Source organism: Dasypus novemcinctus, chromosome 9 (assembly GCF_030445035.2).
Source record: "Dasypus novemcinctus isolate mDasNov1 chromosome 9, mDasNov1.1.hap2, whole genome shotgun sequence".
NCBI classification, from domain to species: Eukaryota; Metazoa; Chordata; class Mammalia; order Cingulata; family Dasypodidae; genus Dasypus; species Dasypus novemcinctus.
In genome coordinates, this window is record NC_080681.1 from 6,670,394 (window position 1) to 6,691,295 (window position 20,902).

Genomic DNA, 20,902 nt, shown 5'->3' on the forward strand with positions numbered 1-20,902 from the left:
CGTTCAAGCAGGAGAGAAGAAGAGGGAGAGGGTTCTTCCATGGGTTGCTGCGGAGGTCGAAGAGCAACTTGGATGTTTGGAAGGGTGAGAGTTGCTGTGCTGAAGCACCTGCTTTGGCCCCGGCTGCCCGGCCAGGTAGCTGCTGGGGGCCTGGGGTGGAGGGGGCAGGCGGGGATCGTGGCGTAATGGAGTGAACACGGGGCTAGGGCGGAAAACAAGAAACAAACCGACCGACTGGGCGTACCTCTCTGTATTAGTCCAGATCCGTCATGTGGCATCGTGCGGCAGGTGGAGGTGACGTTGTCTGACGGGGACTCCGTTTCTCCGTCTGCCACATGGGAGCAGCCGGGATGCGTGAAACGTTATAAGAGGCCCTGGGGTTTGAGCGCGTGCCCGGCGTGTGGTGGGCGGGAAGGCACGAGAGCCAGGGCAGCTCGACCGCACAGCCAGCCGGGGCAGGCAGACCTTACTCTGGTCTGGCAATCTCTTTCTTTCTCTATTTTTCCTTTTAAAAAATTTTTTGTTTTTTGTTTTTTCTTTTCAATCTGGCAACTTCTTTACAGAATCCAGGAGACACTTTTGGAGGCGGAAAACGGTAACACAGACTGTGGAGGATTTAGAGACTTTTTCTACAAGGGAGGTGTCTTTTTTTTTTTTTTTAGATTTATTTTATTTATTTCTCCCCTCCCCCTCGTTCTTTGCATTTTGCTGTGTCTGTTGTGTGCACGTCCTCTCCCTAGCAGGCACCAGGAACTGAAACCAGGACCTCCCCCATGGGAGGGAGGCAATAATCACTTAGGCCACCTCCTTGCTGTGTCTTTCATTATGTGTTCCTCCCTGTGTCTCCTGTGGCGTCATCTCATTGCATCAGCTCGCTGCACCTGTCCATCATGTCAGCTCATTGTCTTGCTCGTCTTCTCTAGGAGGCACTGGGAACCAAACCCAGGACCTCCCATGTGGTAGGCAGGAGCTCAGTCACTTGAGGCACATCTTCTTCCTGGGAATCGTCTTCTTGATGACAGTGAAAATCTTTTCCTGCCCAGATGATGGGCTCTCATGAGAGATGATAAAGCAGGGCAGTTGGGGATGGGGAAGGGGGCGGTAGACAAAGCACTCCTCACGCGGTGTTGAAGTGTGGGTGTCGGAGGTGAAACCGTGCTGATGAGCGCGAGCGAGGCTGGGGAGAGGCAGCTGTGGGCGCAGTCGGCTTGGTGAGAGAGAGGTGGAGAAGGCTCAGGCTGCTGGGAGGGCCCGCGGGAGGGCAGGGGAAGCAGAGAGCCTTGGGAGCGGCAGGCGGGCCCCGGGGTGGGGGGCTGGACACAGGCGGCCCCCCGCGCAGGGTGCCTGGAGTATGCCCTCAACAGGTGTCGTGGGACGAGGGTCCCCGCGGGGCAGCCGGGGCCGAGGAGAGGCCCGATAGTCAGGGGGCACCAGAGATTCAGTAATCAGGACCGTGTTTCAATGTGGTATTTAAAAATACCAAAATTAATGCCCCTAAAATCCATGACAATCAAACCATCAGAAACGGTAATAAATCTGACCCTGCACTTGGCGACTTGACCTTGCTCACCTCACTCTAATTCCAGCCCCAAGAGTCTCCCTCAGCCCACTCGGGCAGCCTTTGGATGGAAACCTATCCACTCAACCCCCATTTCGGAGAGACCCTACCCCGAGCAGCTCCGAAATGATTTATTCTTTATTGGGGTGGGATAGTACCATTAGTGATGATTCCAATTATTTCTCTGATACTGTTCTCCTTAGAGGAAGTTAAACCTACACAACAGGTGCACACATTTCATTCCTGGAGGCACAGTCCTCGACCACGCGGGAGTATGCATTCTAGATAAAGATAAAGTGGAGGCGCTGGAAACAGCCGCGGGGGGGGCAGGGGTGGCCTCACGACTTCACATATTGAAGTGTTGACTTGCACCTAATTGTTTTCAGGTAGCTTCACTTGTCCAGGTTCACCTTGCACCTCCTCCTTAGCCAGATGTTGACAGCCAGGGGCGTTCATTCATTGTGCCCTCGAAGGACATTTACCGACGGCTCTGTTTCAGGTGCTGGCTGGGTGCAGGCAGTACAGAGTAAACGACACAGGCCCCACCAAAAGTGCCTGTGGACCGATGGGGGAGACACTTGACGGAGGGTGGGGGTGACAGAGATGATGGTAGAGATCTGCAGGTGTTAGGGGGCACAGAGGTGGAACATGACATGCCCCCAATGCAGCAACGGCTGGGGACTGAGGGGGGCGGTGTGTGCTCTAACAGCTGACGCAGGAGGAGGGGGAAGTGTTTCAGGCCCAGGGAGCCGTAGCGCAAGGCACTGACTCCTGCCGGCCCTCAGGGCCAAGGCGGGTGGGGCCGGGCCCACAGCTGGCTCCCGTGACACACCAAGGACGCCCTGGTCCAAGTCAAAGCAGTGGGTCTCGTGCGAGCGCAGCCCCCCGGCCAGTGCACTTCAGGCCCACCTCTGGACGCCTCCTGCAGGTGCCCCAGGGCACCGGGCCCTCCCCTCTCCCAGCGCCGATCACGCCAGGGGCCGCATCTGCACCCCGCTCTGGGTGACGCAGGGCCAGTCTATCTTGTCCGCTGCTGGAGCCCAGTGCCCGGCCCGGTGTGGGGTTCCCAAGAAGTGCCCAATAAATGCTTATTCAACGAACGAATGAATGCAGGGAGGTACGAGCAGCAAGTCCAAAGACTCACAAGGCCCTGAGCACCTGCGTTCCTCTATCCCTTTTCTATCATCGAATGTGGACTCTGGAGATAGTGAGTGTCCAATAAATACTTCAGTCATGATCCACGGACTGATAACAGCCCCACGGCCCAGGGCGTATCCGGGAACCCCGAGCCCTGCCTCTCCGGCTTCTGCCAGAGGGCTCTGTGTGCACATCTTCCGTCCCGGCCTGACTCCACCAGCTTACGAGGTCCACTCTCCACAAAGTGATAAGTTGTCACACCTTCATGTTCAGGTTTCGGACTAAAACTTAGTGGAATTGAGAACGGTTCATACAGTGGCAATATCAGTGCAGTGATTGAAGAGTAGGTTGAAAATACCCTACTTGAATCTTCCGTACCCATTCCAAAGAGCTGGGGCAAATTCCTTAATGAAGCCGACATCTCCTTTATTGATTTACCATCTCCAAAGCTGCTGATTAGATAATGCAAGAGTCAGAGGCGTGGGAAGGATCTGCCAGCTAGGTCCTGGCCCTCTGTTTGCTTGTCATAACTCCCTGGACGAGCTCTTCTCTCTTTGCACGTCCTCATTTGTCAAGTGGCGACGATACCTGGCAAATCGCCTCCCCAGAGCTGTTGTGAGGATTGAATGGAATCATAGAGGTGGAGATATTTTGTGAACCACAAAATGCTGTAAAAAAATGAAGAATCATTAACGGGAGTCATAGTCTCACAAAAAAGAGATAGGAGTCGTCATCATTCAGGACGCGATATACTAGATTTCTAGGAACATGGGGTGGTCATGAGCTCCTCAGCCCTGTCCCCACCCAGCCCAGAAGCTTTCTTTTTTTCCATCTGGTAGCCTCGTCGACTTTTTGGCGTGTAGCTTGACCGGGCGGGGGCCTGCGCCTCTCTGCGACTCTCTCTTATTTTACCAGGAGGGCGGGAGGATGCAATGGTATACTGGAGCTCAGCTGCTTGAGCCATAGCCTCTTCCTCAAGTCAGAATCTTGAAGACAGGGAAATGAGATTGCCTTCTAGGAGTTAAACCAGCAAAATCTGTTCTCAGGGGATGTGCTTAGCCATGGGCAGAGGTAAGCCAAGGAATTAAGTGTTTGAAGGATTTGGAGACACTTAAAACTCTGATCCAGGTAACTTTCATATAAAATCTCAGCAGGACAAGTCTGAAAGTGACTGCAAATTAGGAAGCAGAAATGCCATAGCTTACATTTCTCTTCATCATGCTAAGTTTGATGTGCCACTAAGTGAAATCTATAGGGACCTCACATCAAAATGCCCTGGAGTTTGGGGGAGAATGAGGGTTGTTAAAAATACCCATTTCTGGACCCCACGCTGCCCCAGAGCCACATCAGAATCAATGGCAATGAGGTCAGAAAATCTGCACTTTTGAAATGAATTCCAGATTCCAAGAAGGACTTTTAGTCTGTCTGATAATAATCCGCTTAGGGGCATCTCTTCATCTTAACGCTACAGCAATTTTGGAAAGATTTTAGCAGAGGAAATAAATGATTTAGGGAAAATAGGACTTGTTTATAAAGAAAATATTAAATATGGATAGGATTGACTGTGTGAAGTCATGACTATGGTTTATAAATATTTGAAAGGAACAAACTCAAATGGTGGAATCTAGATGTTTTATTCAGGTACCAGACGGCGTAAGTAGGAGTAATGGAATGACATAAGCAAAGGGAACTTGGGCCAGATATCAGTGAAAACATTCTGACAGTGGGGAAAAAAATGTTATAGAATCATTTCACATGTTAAGTCAACCAAAATATCAGTCAGTGCATTCAGTGGAAAAAGCCAGTTGGGAGCATTTGGAAAAAACAACCAACTGAGTGGTTAAACTCTCTCTGTTTTTTCCTTGTTGTTTTGATGTCTGAAGCTGTGTTACTCTAAGTCATAGGAACCAAGATGATTCTTTATAAGTACAAATGTGGCTTGTGAAAGTGACTAAGGACTGGAAGTGCCTACTGATTCTGGCTAAGTTCTAGGATAGGAGAAGCAGGAAGTTAGAACAAAACTGCCTCAAGTATCATCTTACTTTGGATCCCATCCTGGGAATGGTGTGAGCACCAAAGGAACAGATATTTACTCAGAACTTACCATGTGCCAGGCTCTGCTCTGCATGTATCACATACACTATCTCATTTAATCTACGCTCAGACAGGCGTTATTTCCATTTTATGGATGAGGAAAGTCCAGCTCAGAGAGTAGATGCTACTAGACAATGGGAAACCTGGAATTTGAACCCTCATCTGTCTGTCTGACTCCAAAGTCCATGTCTTTTCCCGCAAGCAGGGCTAGGATACAAAGCACTGTCATCATCTTTAGTATTCTTTTCCTATCCATAAGATTGTCAAGATGACCTAATGAGTTAACATGTAAGGATGATGAAACTCTTTCCAAGCACCTTGATCCTGGGAAGCTCTGTGAGAAATTACTGTATATTCCTCATTTCCTATCTTCCCATTGCCTGCAAAAACTTGATATTTTTGAATCCAATAAAGGCAGAGTTAATGTGGCAGCTAATGGATGGGGATGCTATTTGGACAATCTTTCAAGACAAGATGAGTTCTCAGCTCAGGGCTAAAGGTGAGGGTCTCAGAATCAGGAGAAATGATGGACATGAGTTCTTCCCCTCCAGCACCTTCCCCTTTCCTCTTTATCCTTATTGTCCTCTTGTTTCTTCATTGCCTTCCTCATCCCCATCATTTCAACAGCCACCATCTCCACCACTTCTATTTACCATTACAGTACCACCACTGTCACCATCACCACCACCACCATGGTCTGCCACCACCATCACCTCAGCACCACCATCACCACCATCGCCACCACCATCGCCACCACCACCATCGCCACCACCACCACCATCACCACCACCACCACCACCATCACCATCACCACCACCACCATCACCATCACCATGACCACCACCACCATGATCTACCACCGCCATCACATCAGCACCACCATCACCACCATCGCCACCACCACCACCACCACCATCATCACCACCACCACCACCATCACCATCACCACCACCACCACCACCATCACCATGACCACCACCACCATGATCTACCACCGCCATCACATCAGCACCACCACCACCACCATCACCATCACCACCACCACCACCACCATCACCATGACCACCACCACCATGATCTACCACCGCCATCACATCAGCACCACCATCACCACCATCGCCACCACCGCCACCACCACCACCATTGCCACCACCACCACCACCATCACCATCACCATGACCACCACCTCCATCACCACCACCATCACCATCACCATGACCACCACCACCATGATCTACCACCACCATCACATCAGCACCACCATCACCACCATCACCACCACCACCGCCACCATCATCACCACCACCTCCACCACCATCACCACCACCACCACCACCATCACCATCACCATCACCACCACCATGATCTACCACCGCCATCACATCAGCACCACCACCACCACCATCGCCACCACCGCCACCACCACCATCGCCACCACCACCACCACCACCACCATTGCCACCATCATCACCACCACCATCATTACCACCACCACCATCACCACTGTAACCACCACCACCACCATCACCACCATTACCACCACCACCATCACCATCACCACTGTAACCACCTCGACCATCATCACTACTACCACCTTTACCACCACCATCACCACCACCATCACCACCACCCCCCACCTGACCACTGTCACCATACTACTGCCACCACCACCATCACCCCTACCGTCACCAGTCACCACCACCACCACCCACAGCACTGTTCCTACCACCCTCAGCACCATTACCACTCATTGCCACCACTGTCACTACCACTTCCCCTGCCGCCATCATAGCCACCATGGTCATTGCCACCACCACCTCCACCATCAGCTGCACTTGTTTATGATGACAAGTTAATTATTTTGCACGGAGAGCTGTAGGAACCCAATCAGGGCACTGTGCCAGAGCGTTCCCCCCTCAAACGAGCCACACGACAAGGAGCATGAACTAGACTATCACACCAACAAAAAAAGTAAAAGCCAGAGCCATCAGCCCTTTCTTCAAACTCTGCAAAAAACAACCAAGGAGCAGATTTTTAAGGCTTCTGAATCCCCTTAGATGAAACCTGATCTAAAACAGACCTAAAGGGAGCTCAGCTTTCTTCCAGTGGCCGTGGGGCAGCCCCTGAAACTGTAGTCACAGGGATAAAAGAAAGGAGTGTCTGGCAGCCCCAGGCGTTGGGGGGGCCGGTGCGGTCTCCCCATCTCTGCCCTGAGTGGGAGCTCAGAAGCGCTGTCTAAGAGGGCCCCGCGATCTGCTGACAGGGCGCTCAGGAGGCCTGCAGCTCCACAGCGAGGGCTTTGGCCCAAAGGGGAATCTCAGACTCGAGAGCCTGCTGACATAAACAAGGGGAAGGGCTTGGGATCACCTCAGAAGGCTTGTTTTTGGAAGCTGAAAACTGACTTTGGCAACAAGGGCCCCCAGCTCCCTAATTGCGTCCTTGCCCGAGAGCCCTGGAAGGCCCCCTGGGGCTCAGAGCTGCTGCTTAGGTAAGTGCAGGGTGCAAATAAGGCCCCTGGGGCCTACAGACTGGTAAACAGCTTTCCAGCTGACATTCAGATGCAGACTCAAGGTCAAGTGCCCTTGCTTCAGATCGGTGAGCGGCCTGAGCAGCGGGAGGAGGGCGCCCAGGGCGGCTGCTGAGGGGTGTGGGCCCTGTGGAGGCGCGGTGTGAAAGAGGGGAGTCACGAGAGGCGGGTGGGGACCAGCTCCAACAGGGCTTGGAAGGGAAATGTACAATCAGTAGAAGCGCTGGGATCTCGCCAGGAAAGACGAGCTTTGCTGACAAAGTGAAAGGAGAGTGAAAGGGAAAGAGGCTGGAGAGGGCTGCGAGGGAAAAGGGTAAGGGCCATGGGGAGTGCCTCAGAGCCCTTCTCAAGAAGCCCTTGTTGTAAGGGGCAGGGTAAGGAGGCGGCTTTGTCTGCTCTGTCCAAAAGTGCAGTACAGAATCAGGCAGGACTGGGGAAAGCTCCCAGAGTTCTAGGGCATCTTTATCCAATAAAAATAAAAGAAGTTGAAGGTAAATTCATCCTGGGAAAGCGTAGAGTGAAAATACATGGCCAGAAGGGAGGCCCTTTCCCCACAATTTGACATTTCAGACAGCTCTTCAAGCTGTGAGTGATGAGCATTCCATGTTACCGAGGGTGCTGTCGCTTCATCTTGAGCTCCCATTCTGGGCTCGTTGGCATGACACTGCTCCCATGTCTTCTCCCAAGCGATGCCTGCAAGAAATAACACTTAGTCATGTTCTCCCACAGCACAGGCATTCTCAAAGGAAGTCTTCCTTCCTGGGGGAAACCCCCAAACAGGATCCCTGGTATTGCTGAAAGAGATATTGACTTCTAATTATTGTCATTCAAAAGATATCTCTTTGGGAAGCAGATGTAGCTCAAGCAGTTGGGCGCCACCTCCCACATGGGAGGTTCTGGGTTCAGTTTCAGGTGCCACCTAAAGAAGACGAGCAAGACAGCAAGCTGACGGGATGGGCTGGTGCAGCGAGATGATACGACAAGACGACACAACGAGGAAACACAATGAGAGACACAACAAGCAGGGAGTGGAGGTGGCTCAAGTGTTTGGATGCCTCCCTCCTACATGGGAAGTCTCAGGTTCGGTTTCCAGTGCTTCCTAAGAAGATGAGCAAGACACAGAGAGCACACAATGAACAGGCACAGAGAGCAGTGAAAGCAAACAATGAGGTGGGGGCAGGGGGCGAGAAATAAATCCTTAAAGCAATCAAACAACAAACAAACAAAAGATGTCTCTTTTTGCACCTTGGCAGCCTTCCTGCCTACCATTTTATTTTCTGTTCTCACTAGTCAAGCAAGTGAGGGTAAAAGAGCAACAGGCGTTTCTGATGAGGTTTAAAAAGATGGAGTGGTGGTCGTGGAGAGATTAATAGGACAAAGCAGAAGCCTGTAAAGAACCTAGAGTTTGTTATTTAACTTCCTGCCAGCTGCCCAAAGGAGCTATGTATTTCTTGATTTCAAATTTTCACAAGTATAGTTTATTTTATGCAAAGCAGACCTGTCAGTGAGGTTGACAGCAGTAAATTCAGTTTCTAAAATGCAGATCCCATTTTTCCACTGACTTTATCAGGAGACCACAGATGTGTTCCCACAGGAAAAGAAAACCCCTTCTTTCAAGTGAAGAGGTAAGAAGAGGCAAACAGGATAATCTTCTATTTTTTAGCAAGATTAAACCTGCCTAGAACCAAATTCTGGGGGAAAAGAGTGAGGGAGTGGAAAGGGCACAGAGTTTGGAGTTAACCAGTTTTAACTCCATTTCTCCCGTTGATAGGTAATATATCTTTAGGTACACTAATTAAATGCTCTGAGCTTCTGTTTCCAAACTTAGAAAAACACTAATAAGACCTATTTTGCAGGGTTACAATGGGATTTAAATGAGATCATGTTTGTAAAGTGCTTGGTATATTGTAGATACTCATAGCTGGGGGCTATTTTTGTCTAATAACTCTCTTTCTGTTAGAGATAAGAACTCAAATCAAGGGCCTGCTGTGTACGGTCGCGGGCTACAGGCCTGTCCATACACATAACCTCGTGTTCTCTGAGCCCGTCGAATGTGACAGCCGGTGGGGTGCTTTGTAACTCTGCAGTACGAGCTCTGCTGGTGGTGTTCTCCACACTCTTCAGACGAGGAAGCGGAGGCTCGAATTTTCACACAGCTTTGCAGCACTTGACCCCTCTAGGATTCTCCTCCCGGCCCCTCACTCAGCTACGGTTCTGGGTCGTGGGGGTTACTTGCATAGCTTGGATTTAGGGTTGTCAGATTTAGCAAATCAAAACACTGGATTACCAGTAAAATATGGATTTCAGATAAACAATAGATAATTTTTTAACCCCCGCCCCCTCCCCGCCCCCGAGATGGCTCCCTCACTGTCTTGCTAGTCTTCTTTAGGAGGCACCGGGAACTGAACCTGGGACCTCCCATGTGGGAGGGAGGAGCCAAACTGCTTGAGCCACCTCCACTCCCTGCTGGTTGCAGCATCCGCTCATTGCGCCATCTGCTCATTGCGCCATCTCCTTGTCTTCTTTAGGAGGCACCAGGAACCAAACCCGGGACCTCCTGTGTGGGAAGTGGGTGCCCAATTGCTTGAGCCACATCTGCTTCCAACAATAATAATTTCTTAATATAAGTATGTCCTGTATAATATTTGAGACAGACTTATGCTAAAAATATTATTCATTGTCCTGTATTTCATCAGGGAACCTGGTTTGGACTCCCATTTCTGTGTCCTCCTCGCTCAATATGAAATGGCCATTTCCTGGCAAACGACACCTCCCCGACATTCTGTGCCCCCAGCCCCCACACACACATTCTCTACCTCTGAGGCGTCAAGCCTCTGCCAAAGTGGACCTGAAATGACTAAATGTACATTTTCCTTAAAAAATGAGCATCTGTGCATTTACTTCTGCTGAGGTCTGTAAATGGATTATATATAATAATAATTCTTGTTTATTAATATCCCCACTTTGAACATGTTCTGATCGGCAAAGGTTTGAAGTGTTCGACTTTAAAACCGTTCCAATTCTCTTAATTAGATATCTAACTTCTTTGGCTGCTAGTCAGTGGTTGCAGGATTTTTGTTTTCAGCTTGATGAGAATGGCAAAGGACCATTTGTGCACGAAATAGCTCGCTGGCTGTCCCTGTTGTCGGTGGAGCCTTTGCTCTTACTGTTCCTTCTTAATGCCATGAATGTTGGCTCCGCGGCAAGTTAAATATAAGGCCTGAAGAGAAGCTGTTCTGATGAGTCCCTTTCTATATTGAAAAGGTCCTGTGGGAACACTGAAGGTGGGAAAGCAGAGGATCGAGCAGGGCAAGGACTCCAGGGACTCTGGGGCCAAGTGTAGAGTGAGCAAATTTGACCCTGCCCATCTTGCAACAGGCACGGGGCTGGCACTGGGGAAAGGGGGCCAGCCAAGAGGAGCGTGGGGCTAGCCTTTGGCTGCTGGGCTAGCCTTTGCCTGTTGGGCTAGCCTTTGCCTGTCGGGCTAGCCTTTGGCTGCCGGGCTAGCCTTTGCCTGTCGGGCTAGCCTTTGGCTGCCGGGCTAGCCTTTGCCTGTCGGGCTAGCTTTTAGCTGCTGGGGCAGCCTTTGCCTGCTGGGCTAGCCTTTGGCTGAACCCGCGACTGTGGGGGTTCGTTGGCGCAGGTCTCTCTGTCCTGGGGTTGCTTTAGCCCCAGATGCTACCGTTTGCTTTCTTCCCTGAAGAAAGTGAGAGTGCCCAGGATCTGAGCACCCACCAAATTGGGCACTAAGGCAGAACAGTGCTGACGCCTCCGTTCCCAGACCTCGGTCAGTTCTCACAGTTGCCAAGACGCCCACTGCACAAAATTTCTGTCAGGTCTCCTGTTCCCTTTAAATGTGCTCACACCTCAGGGTTACACCTTCTCAGCGTTCTCACCCTTTTTTAGACAGGTATTTGCAGAGCCGCAAACTGCTTATTCTTAGGTTTTGTGCGGAGCCTACGGTGGCTTGCTCCTGGCACGCCCTGAGCCACCGCCCACTGACGCCCCCTCTAGTTTGTTCAAGACGTCTAGTTCGAGGTATCAGTGATCTTTTTTTTTCTTAGATCTCTTTGCTTCCATCACCCATTCCAGCAGTTGTCCTTCTGTGGAGTCCATTTTCCACAAAGAAACGTTACTTTTATGAGTCACACGACCTTCCATGTGAGCAGCAGCAAACAGGACAATGGGATGGGACGTGGGTCCCAGGCACCTGGCTGGGCTCGCTCGTGAGCCAGCTCCTGCGCACGAGCTCCTCGAGGAGCCCGGCTCCAGGGTCGGGCCGCAGCAAAACGAGCAGTCACTCTCAGTACAGACCTTCAGTCAGACAGTGGACGCGGCGGGTGGGAGCGTCAGAGACAGGCGCTTGCAATTGCTTTGTGGAGCTCTGTACCCCTGACTTGACCGGAATGGGTCACTTTCCAAACGATTGCTTATTCGCAGTCATTTTTCAGCGTTTACCTAGTAAACAGGTAGAGGAGTTGAAGCTGTGGGAGGTGATAATACCCTCTTATTAGTAGAGTAGTACCATTTGCCATAGATGCCTCGTGCTTTACGGTAGATTTTGCACAGTGCTTGGGGCTAAACTTTCCCGGGTGTGAATCCTGGCTCTGCTGACCTGGGGCCAGTTACTTAATCTTGCTGTGACTCAGTGTCCTCATCTATAAAACCAGGATACTACAGCACCTACTTCACAGGGTTGTTTTGAGGAATTTAATTAGGTACTATTTGTCAAGTGCTTAGAAGAGTCTGGCACATAGTAGCACTCTGTAAGTGCCTGGAAAAAAAAGTATATATATATATATATATATATATAGTTGTTTTGTTTAAGGTTAAAGAAACACACACATGAGAAAGGCCAAGTACTTTACAGTTTTTTCTGAAGTTCAAGGTTCACTGCTTCGGACATTTTTCTGGAAAGCCAGTCTTCAGTCAAGTCGCCAAGCACTTGCTTTGCTGAAGTGAGATTTCTAAACTCCTTTTCTGGTCTCAAACCTGCTACTTCTGAACCCCATGCTCTGGAGCACCCCCTTGACCTCTGTGCCCATAAAATGTAGCAAGTGCTCCCAGGTCCAGAGACCTGGCAGTGACCCGGGGATGCCTGAGCTGACCCTGGGGGCGGCGGGGGGACAGGTGGGGCTTGTGGCCAGGTGCTAACAGTGATGCAGGTTCAACTCTGTTTGGCTCAGAGGACCCCCAGCGGCTTGACAAAAAATAAGGAGACGCACTGCCCGCTGCTGTGCGCCACTGCAACACTGACAGACCCCGCTTCACGTGCGTGCCAAGTCCTCCCAGGACTCGGCACCTGCGTCAGCTGGAAGGCGGGGAGGTTAACAGAACGTAAGGGTCCCCCTCACGGTTCCCAGGGCCAGCAAAGCGGACGGGGAGCTGGGGACCCCGGCAGGCCCTCTGGGTGGAGCTCCCAGGTGGCTGGGGAGGGAAGGGGTGGGCGCCTGGCGGGCAGGGGCTTGGCAGCTCGGCCGCGCCCCTCCCCAGGCAGCCGCAGGCTTCGCGGGGGCACAAGGGCTTGGCGGGGGGGATCCTTAGCACCCGGCCAGGGCTTGGCTGGAGTTCACTGACTCGACCCCAGGCCGCCCCCAGCCTCGGCGCCTCCTGAGGGGTCCTGGTCAGGCTTCCCAGGTCTGTCCGGGGCTGGGTATTCTTGAGTCTCTGAAACGCAATCACTGCTAATGAGGAGCGAGGAGGCAGGGACGTGGACCAGGCCCAAGGGGGCCGCCTCCCCGGGGGAGGCCGGGAAGGGGGCGGCACGGGGTGGAGAGCGGCCGGCCCAGCAGGGACGCCTCGCTGCGCGCCCAGAGCGGCTGGGGCCTGAGGAGCGGCCTGCGGGCTGAGGCCAGGCCCGCTGCGGCCGGGGCGAGCTCCTTCTCCAGGTCCCCCCGCAGGCCCAGCGCTCCCCCAGCCGGGGCTCCCAGCCTCCCTTCTCCCCGGGACCCCCTTGCCAGTCGAGAGAGAACCACGGACCTTTGCTGAGTCCACACTACACTGTGTGTTATTGAATGAATATGCCCACACGTCCACACAAGGATGATGTGGTGTGGTTTTTTTGAGTTTCAGGTCAAGCTCACGGACCCCTTAAGAGCCCCTGCTCCCGCCTGCATGGTGGAGACTAGTATCCCAACCCTTCAGAGGAAAGACCCGAGGGGCACCCGTGGGTGGCGAACCCCTCCTCGGTGCTGGGGACTGAGCGGGGAGGCTTGTGGGTTGCGCTAAAGCCTGCTACGAGGTCCGAAAGTCTAGAATTTGAGAGTGACCAAATCCAAGGAGCCAGAGGCAGGCAAGGCATCTTGGGTATGCAGTCAGGAGCCTGAGACCCTGGAGGGGACACAGGCACCACGCGGCAGGGTCAAGGGCGGTGGGCGGCAGGGTCAAGGGCGTGAGGGGGCAGTGGTGGGAGGGGCCAGGCTTGAGAGGCCTGCCCGTAGCCCCTGTAGAGGGAGCTCGACAAAATCCATATGCATCGGCCCCTGGAGCCAGCAATCCCACTCTAGGAATCTACGGCACAGATGTACTGGCAAAAATACAAAAATGATGGTCAGGGGAGCGGAAGCAGCTCAAGTGACTGAGCACCTGCTTCCCATGTATGACGTCTGGGGTTCAATCCCTGGTACTTGCTAAAAACAAAGAAAAAAGCCAGCTCTCACTGGGGAGCAAGTGTAGCCCAGTGGTTGAGCACCTGCTTCCCATGTCCAAAGTCCTGGGTTCAATCCCTGGTACCTCCTAAAAAATGAAAAATAAAAAATAAAGAGGATGTTCAAGGCCATTCATTGCATCACTATTTAGAGAGTAAAAGACTGGAAATGAATCAAATGTTCATCAATAGCAAAATTGTTGTATAAACCAGGATATGTCCACATACTGGAGAATTACACAACTGTGAAAAAGAATATGGAATAATTTTATATAATGCTATTCAGTTATCTCCAGGAATTGATGTTAACTCAAGTTGGAAAAAAACTTATAGTATGCTATACTTAATCTAAGAAAGTGAGGGGATATAAATATTAGCTTTTTAATATATTTTTTGTTTTGTTATTTTTTTATTTTAATTTTTTTGTGCTTTTTAAATGATTTTTCTTTTTTTTTAATTATACTGGTTTTTGTTAAATGAAATGATACACCAAAAAAACGAAATAAATAAGAGGAAAGGGGAACAGATGTGGTTCAGGCAGTTGGGCATCCACCTCCCACATGGGTGGTCCTGGGTTCAGTTTCTGGTGCCTCCTAAAAAAGAAACAAACAGTACAACAAGCAGACAACAAGCAAAAAACCCAGCAACAACGAGTAGACACTAAGCAAAAACAATGAACAAACAGACAAGGGAGCCATCTCAGTGGGGGCAGAAATAAAAAAAATTTGGAAGCTAAGTACTGGATAAAAGTGGTGTTGAAAATAAATAAGAGGAAAAATATTAAAAAGGATACACCAAAAAGTAAATAAGGGAGGGAGTGATCCGGGTGGAGGGAATCTTGAGTCAGAGGTGGACTGCCTGTGATGGCAGTAGAACTTGAGTTTCAGGGATCTTGCCACATACACTCCTTTCAAGGCCCTAGGAGCAGCCTTGGCAATTTTGTACTCTTTTCCTTAAAGAGGCATCAAAATTTAGGGAAGATTCCTTCTCTAGACTGCTTTGATTGTGCCTCACTGGCAGGAGGCACCCCAAAAGTGTTTTTGGAATATATGTTTGCAAAACAATATGTTAATGATAAACCAGTCCCACCATAGTTTCATTTTTCTTGTTTTGTTTTGTTTTAGGAGGTACGAAGGCTTGAACCCAGGACCTTGTACTTGGGAAGCAGGCGCTCAACCACGGAGCTCCACCTGCTCCCCTAGTTTCATTTTTTGATCCTTGTTCTAAAGGCCTGGACCAACATAAGGCAAGCTTATTTCTTCTTCCACATATCCTGCACCCAACCTTCAGACAGATGAACGCAGAATATTTTCTTTTCTGGCAGTCCCAACAACTGTTTCTCTTGATAAATCACTCCGGGTCCCCTTTAAATCCTGACATTTTCTTCTCAACCACTTTTAGTTTTCCTAGAACTGATAAGGAAGACACAAACTAAACTGAGACCATTTCTTCCAAATTGTCTTCCGAATCCTACACACAAAGATAATATCTCAGAAGATCAATACTTTAAAAATGGCCTTCCAAGTTCATTTCAGCATATGCATTTTCTCTTATTCATTCGTTTATTCAACAGTATTTATTTGGCACCTGTTATCTGCTGGACACAAAGTCAGCTCTTGGGCATATAAGATTGAATGACTCCTACTATCTGATTTATTGGACTCACCTCACTCAGCCAAGATGGAGTTGAAGAAGGACAACCACCACACCATGGAGCCTAGAGTGCCTACAACTGAAAGCAGGAAGATTGCACCCAGTATCCATGTGGAATCTGAGCCTCCTCTTGACATAGAGGTGCAACGCACACAACCAATCCAAGGCCCACAGAGAAAAGGTGGCACTGGAATGGGAAAAGCAGACATGGTGGCTGATGGATATGGGGAATGGCAGGAAGAGATGAGAGGTGGAGGCGTCTTTGGGACATGGAGCTGCCGTGGATGGTGCTTCAGGGGCAATCACTGGACATTGTAAATCCTCACAGGGCCCACTGGATGGAATGTGGGAGAGTATGGGCCATGATGTGGACCATTGACCATGAGGTGCAGAGGTGCCCAGAGATGTACTTACCAAATGCAATGGATGTATCATGATGAAGGGAGTGAGTGTTGCTGGGGGGGGAGTGGTGGGGTGGGGGTGGTGGAGTTGAATGGGACCTCATATAATTTTTTTTAATGTAATATTTTTACAAAATCAATAAAAAACAAAATAAAATTAAATTAAAAATTAAAAAAAAAAAAGATTGAATGAAGCCCATCCCAATCTAACTTAGTGTGCCCTTTCAAAAAACTTTAAAATTTGGGATGCTCAAGTGAAAAAAAAGAAGAGTTGTGATTCCAGCACTGGGACTATTTGCTGTATGTCCTGGGCAAGTCATTTAACCTCTCTGAGCTTCAGGTTCTTGCTTCCAAAATGGAATGATGAGATCAACAACTACCCCAAAGGGTCGTTGAAAGGGTTGATGACACAGTAGTGGGAAAGGCTTTATTTCAGTGGCTGGAATGCAGTAGGAGCACAGCTAGTTAATGTTGTTTCCCTTTCAAAGGCTGGAAATGGCTGTTGGGATATGACTGTGGGGCGTGGGAGGGGGCACAGGTTAATTCTTTTTTAAAAAAATTAATTTTTCTCTATTTTTTTAAAATGTTACATTCAAGAAATATGAGGTCCCCATATAGCCCCCACCCCCCTCACCCCACTCCTCCCACATCAACAACCTCGTCATCATCGTGGCACATTGACTGCACCTGGTGAATACATTTAGGAGCACTGCTGCACCACCTGGACAGTGGTTTACACTGAAGTTTACACTCTGCCCCAGTCCACCCAGTGGGCCATGGCAGGACACACCACGTCCGGCATCTGTCCCTGCAGCACCACCCAGGACAACTCCAAGCCCTGAAAACGCCCCCACAGCACATCTCTTCTGACGGGCGTGGTGGGGGGTCGGGAAGCTGGAGCGCGGGGACGGCGCGGGGACGGCGCGGGGACCGCGTGGGGACCGCGTGGGGAGCTGCGCGTCCCGGGGCTGGGCCGCGGCCCGCGTGGAGCGGGAGGGAGGGACGCTGCGGTCTGGGGGCGTGGAGGCTGCGGGAGGGCGAGGCTCGGTGGCTTAGCCGCTTTGCCCCAGGCCAAGCCTTGTTCTTTGTGCTGTAAACAAGGCGTGTTTGTGTTGACTGAAATCACCGGCCTCCGGCCTCCGGTACCCCAGGTCACTGTTTTTGTTTGTTTTTTCCCATCGCTTCAGGAACATGTTTCATTTTGGTTTGCGTGTGGGCACTGAGATAAAGCCCTGTGTCGTCTATGCTGCGGACCGAGTGGCCACAGCAGGGTGGCCCCAGTCCAGGGCGGCCCCATACCATCGGGGCGTCCGGCGGGCAGAGGGGGGCCCCGAGCCGAGCAGCGGCCTTGGGGAGAGCGGGTGGGGGGGCCGCTGGGTGCTGGGGGCCAGGACTCCGGGGCCGCCCCAGGCTCCATCTGGAGCTGCGTCGGGAGGGCCTGCTCTCAGGAGGGTGGGAGGGCGCGAGAGCAGGCGCGGGAATCCCTGGCTCCCCGCGGGCCTCCCCTCTGCCACCGGACAGGCTCCACAGGACAGGACTCGCAGGCCCAGCGGGGCCTGACGCCCCCCCTTCCCCTCCCACCGCCCCCCTCCCGCCCGGGCTCCGCGCTCAGGCCCGTCCAGCTTGGCTTTGAGTCGTGGCTTCACCCCCCCTGGCTGGACCTGGGCTGGGGCCAGCTCTGCCCCTTTCGGAGCTTTACGCCCCTGGAATCGCCCGGTGCCCACCCTACAACGGCCTGCCCGCTCTCCCGCGGCCGGGCTGGGCAGACCCTGCCTGCGTGGCCGGTCACGGTCACTGGCCGTCACGGCTGGCTCCGCTGCCGCCTCTCCTCCTCCGCTCCTGCTCTCCTCCCGCGCCGCCTCCTTCCCTCCCTTCGTCTGCCCGGGGTCTGCTGCTCCGCTTGCCCACGCTGAGGACGCGACCCAAACAAACGGCCCACAGAGACCCGGTGGTCTTTCCGGTGTTGTTTTCAGGAGGCACCAGGGACGGAAGCCAGGACCTCGCACGTGGGAAGCAGGTGCTCAGCCCCTGAGCCACATCCGCTCCCGAGCCCCGCGACCCTAACGAGAGGGGCTCCTTAGCGGTGCCCCTTAACCTTGAGGAGCCAGCAGGGTCCCGCCTTGCGGCAAAGCCCCTCCGCACCGCAGCAGGCTGCTGTGAGCGAGCCTGTCCTACAGCAAAGGTGCCCGCTGGGCCCGACAGCAGGCTGGGGCTCTGAGCGCACGGCCACCCCCAGCCCTCCCTCCCCTAGGCGGCAGAAAGCCACTTCTCTCCTTCTCTGCCACGCCTCTCGCTGCTACTGCCGCAGCCACACCGGGGGGAGGGACCCAAGTTCAGATCAGCTCAAAGCAATGAAGAGACAGACGCAGGTCCAGCGTGCGTTGCAGGTGGCCCTTGGTGACTTTCCAGAAACCAGCTCTCTTCCACCTGGGAGATTACATCAGCAATGGGTGGGATGCAGAAACTGCCCACGACGAAGGAGCTCCGAGCCCCAAGAGAAGGCAGCACAAACAAGGGGCCAAGGCACTTCCCAACACCAGCCCCGGGGCCTGGTACTCCAGCCCTCCGTCCATCAGGGCACCCCGCAGAGCTGGGGAACTTACAGCAGGACAGACAGGTTGCATGAAATGATGAGCATGACGAATCGGGCATAGGTAATAATTGCTCAATAAGCGTGGCCGCTAGAATAATAATTACTACTGGTGCCTGCCCCCAGTGTCACACTGGGCTGTGGCATCTGTGAAGGGATCAGAGCTTGTAAGCTGGAAGCTTTGCTTCTTCTCCACTCCTGCTCTTGGAAGGGTCCCAGGAAGGGAGTGAAGAAAGAAGAGACTTGAGTCTCCCCAGGAAGAAGAGTTGACTTTATGATGATGGCCTGGGAAAGTCATACTGGTTCAGAATGCGCCATTCCCCTGCCTTTGCTTTTGGGACCTACACTAGCTGTGAGGAAGGTTCAGCTCTGGATCCAAATGCTGGCTCTGCCACCCACTGTGTGGCTTTGGACAAATTGCCTCCCCTCTCTGACCCTTTCCTTCTTCCTTTGTAAACATGAGGTGAAATGCATCTAACTTGTAGGAATATCTGGAGGATTCTATGAGATAATATCAAAGAAGAGGTTAGCACAATGTCTGGCACAGAGTAAATGTTTGGAAAATAGTTATTGTAATTATGACTCATGACCATTGTAGGAAGCCAGAAGTCTCACGAGATGAGGGCCATCCTACTCTGTCTCCAAGAGAGAGGGAGAAAAGAAAAGCTAGATTCTTACTGTGTGTTAGTTACGTTTGTGTTCTCTGAATTCACTGCATCTAATTCCTGTTTGCATTGATTTCTGTTTTCTGGAAAAGGATTTCACAGTTGGGTAAATCTGAGGCATTTCACCAAAGTAGATATTAAGACTCCCGTATTTTTTTTTATCCCTCACTCCCCTCTTCCCCCGTTGTTCGCACCACGGTCTGCTCTCTGCGTTCATTTGTTGTGTGCTTTCTGGGTTTGCTTGTCTTCTCTTTGGGAGGCACTGGAAACCAAACCTGGGACTTTCCATGTGGGAGAGAGGTGCTCAATCACTTGAGCCACCTCCTCTCCCTGCTTGTGTTTCCTTGTTGTGTCTCCTTGTTTCGTCATCTCAATTGCAACATCTCATTTTGTCATCTCGTTGCGTCATCTTGTTCCGTCACCTTGTTGCATCTGTTTGCTGCACCAGCCTGTCGTATGAGCTCGCTGTCTTGCTCATCTTCTTCAGGAGGCACTGGGAACCACACCCAGGACTTCCCATGTGGTAGGCGGGTGCCCAACTGCGTGAGCCACATCTGCTTCCCAAGACTCCCACTTTAAAGATGAGAAAACTGAGATTCACGAAGGTGAAGCGGTGCATCCAAGGCTTTACATCTGGTGATGTAGATAGCCAGAACCCAAATCCGGGTCCCCGGCTACAAAGCTGAGTCCCTCCAAGCTGCCCCGTGGCCGGTGCTCACAGCAGCTCCACTCTCTCCGTCTCCCTCTGCCAGGCCCCGGCTGCCCTTGACCAAGAGAAGCCCCGGGGCTGATGAGATCAGGTCTGCCCAAGGCTGCACTTCGGTTCTAGGTAGCCATCAGATTATGAATACTAGCACGCTGGGAACCTCAAAACAGCCAAGTCCCAGACATTGTGATAATGAGAAATCACAGAGGCTTGCCGGGATTTTCCTGTGTTAAGCCATCGAGCCGCTCCACTGGCACGACAGGGAAACTGCCCGCCGCTGGGCCCTGAAACTCCTCTTGGCAAAAGACCCGATGCCCCCGTCAGCGCATTCCTCTGTCTTCTGACCCTCTCGTCTCTTTATTCTATACCCAGGCAGAGCTAAGGCCACCCCCAAATTGACAAGGTCCCCGTCTACTTAACGGTGGAAAAGATTATTCACAACAGGGCTGGGAACCGAACCGATGTTCCTGCAGGCTGAGCCCCTGAGATGCGGCGTGGCGTGACGTGCGACCAAGGCGGGACGCGCGGTGCTGGCCTGAATTCCAGGGAGAGGCCGAGCGGAGAATGCTGCGAGAGCCAGGCGCTGGACGCCGGGGCCCTGCTCGGTGGAGGGCACCCCTGGCAGAGCCTCAGGAGAGGTGGGCTGGGGAGGGGGCAGGTGGGGCCGCGAGCAGGCGGGTGCGGAAGGCGCTGGCGCCCGGCGTTGTCCTTGGCTCGTTATGGAGGGCTCCTCCCCGCCCGGCAGGGGCGCCTCCCCCGAGCTTCCCCAGCGCTTTGCTGGCAGCTCATCCACAGCATTTATTTCATTCAATATTAAAAAAAAAAAATCTCCCACTGGATTTTTTAAGTTTCTTAAGTTCAAGGACTGTGTCTTCCTCATCTCTGACCCTTGAGGCTTGCAGGAGTAAGGGTCCCAGCATGCACT

General features: G+C 52.0%; 1 long non-coding RNA gene across 1 annotated transcript in view; it reads right to left on the reverse strand.

Moving 5' to 3' along the window:
• Positions 1-346: 346 nt before the first annotated feature.
• The window catches only part of LOC139439641 (uncharacterized), a 64,550-nt gene continuing 43,994 nt past the window's right edge, over positions 347-20,902 (reverse strand). Inside the window, exons 2-3 of the long non-coding RNA XR_011649587.1 lie at positions 7,927-8,009; positions 347-3,363 (exon numbers count right to left, since the gene is read on the reverse strand). This is a non-coding gene — a long non-coding RNA (uncharacterized lncRNA). The remainder of the gene's footprint in view (positions 3,364-7,926; positions 8,010-20,902) is intronic.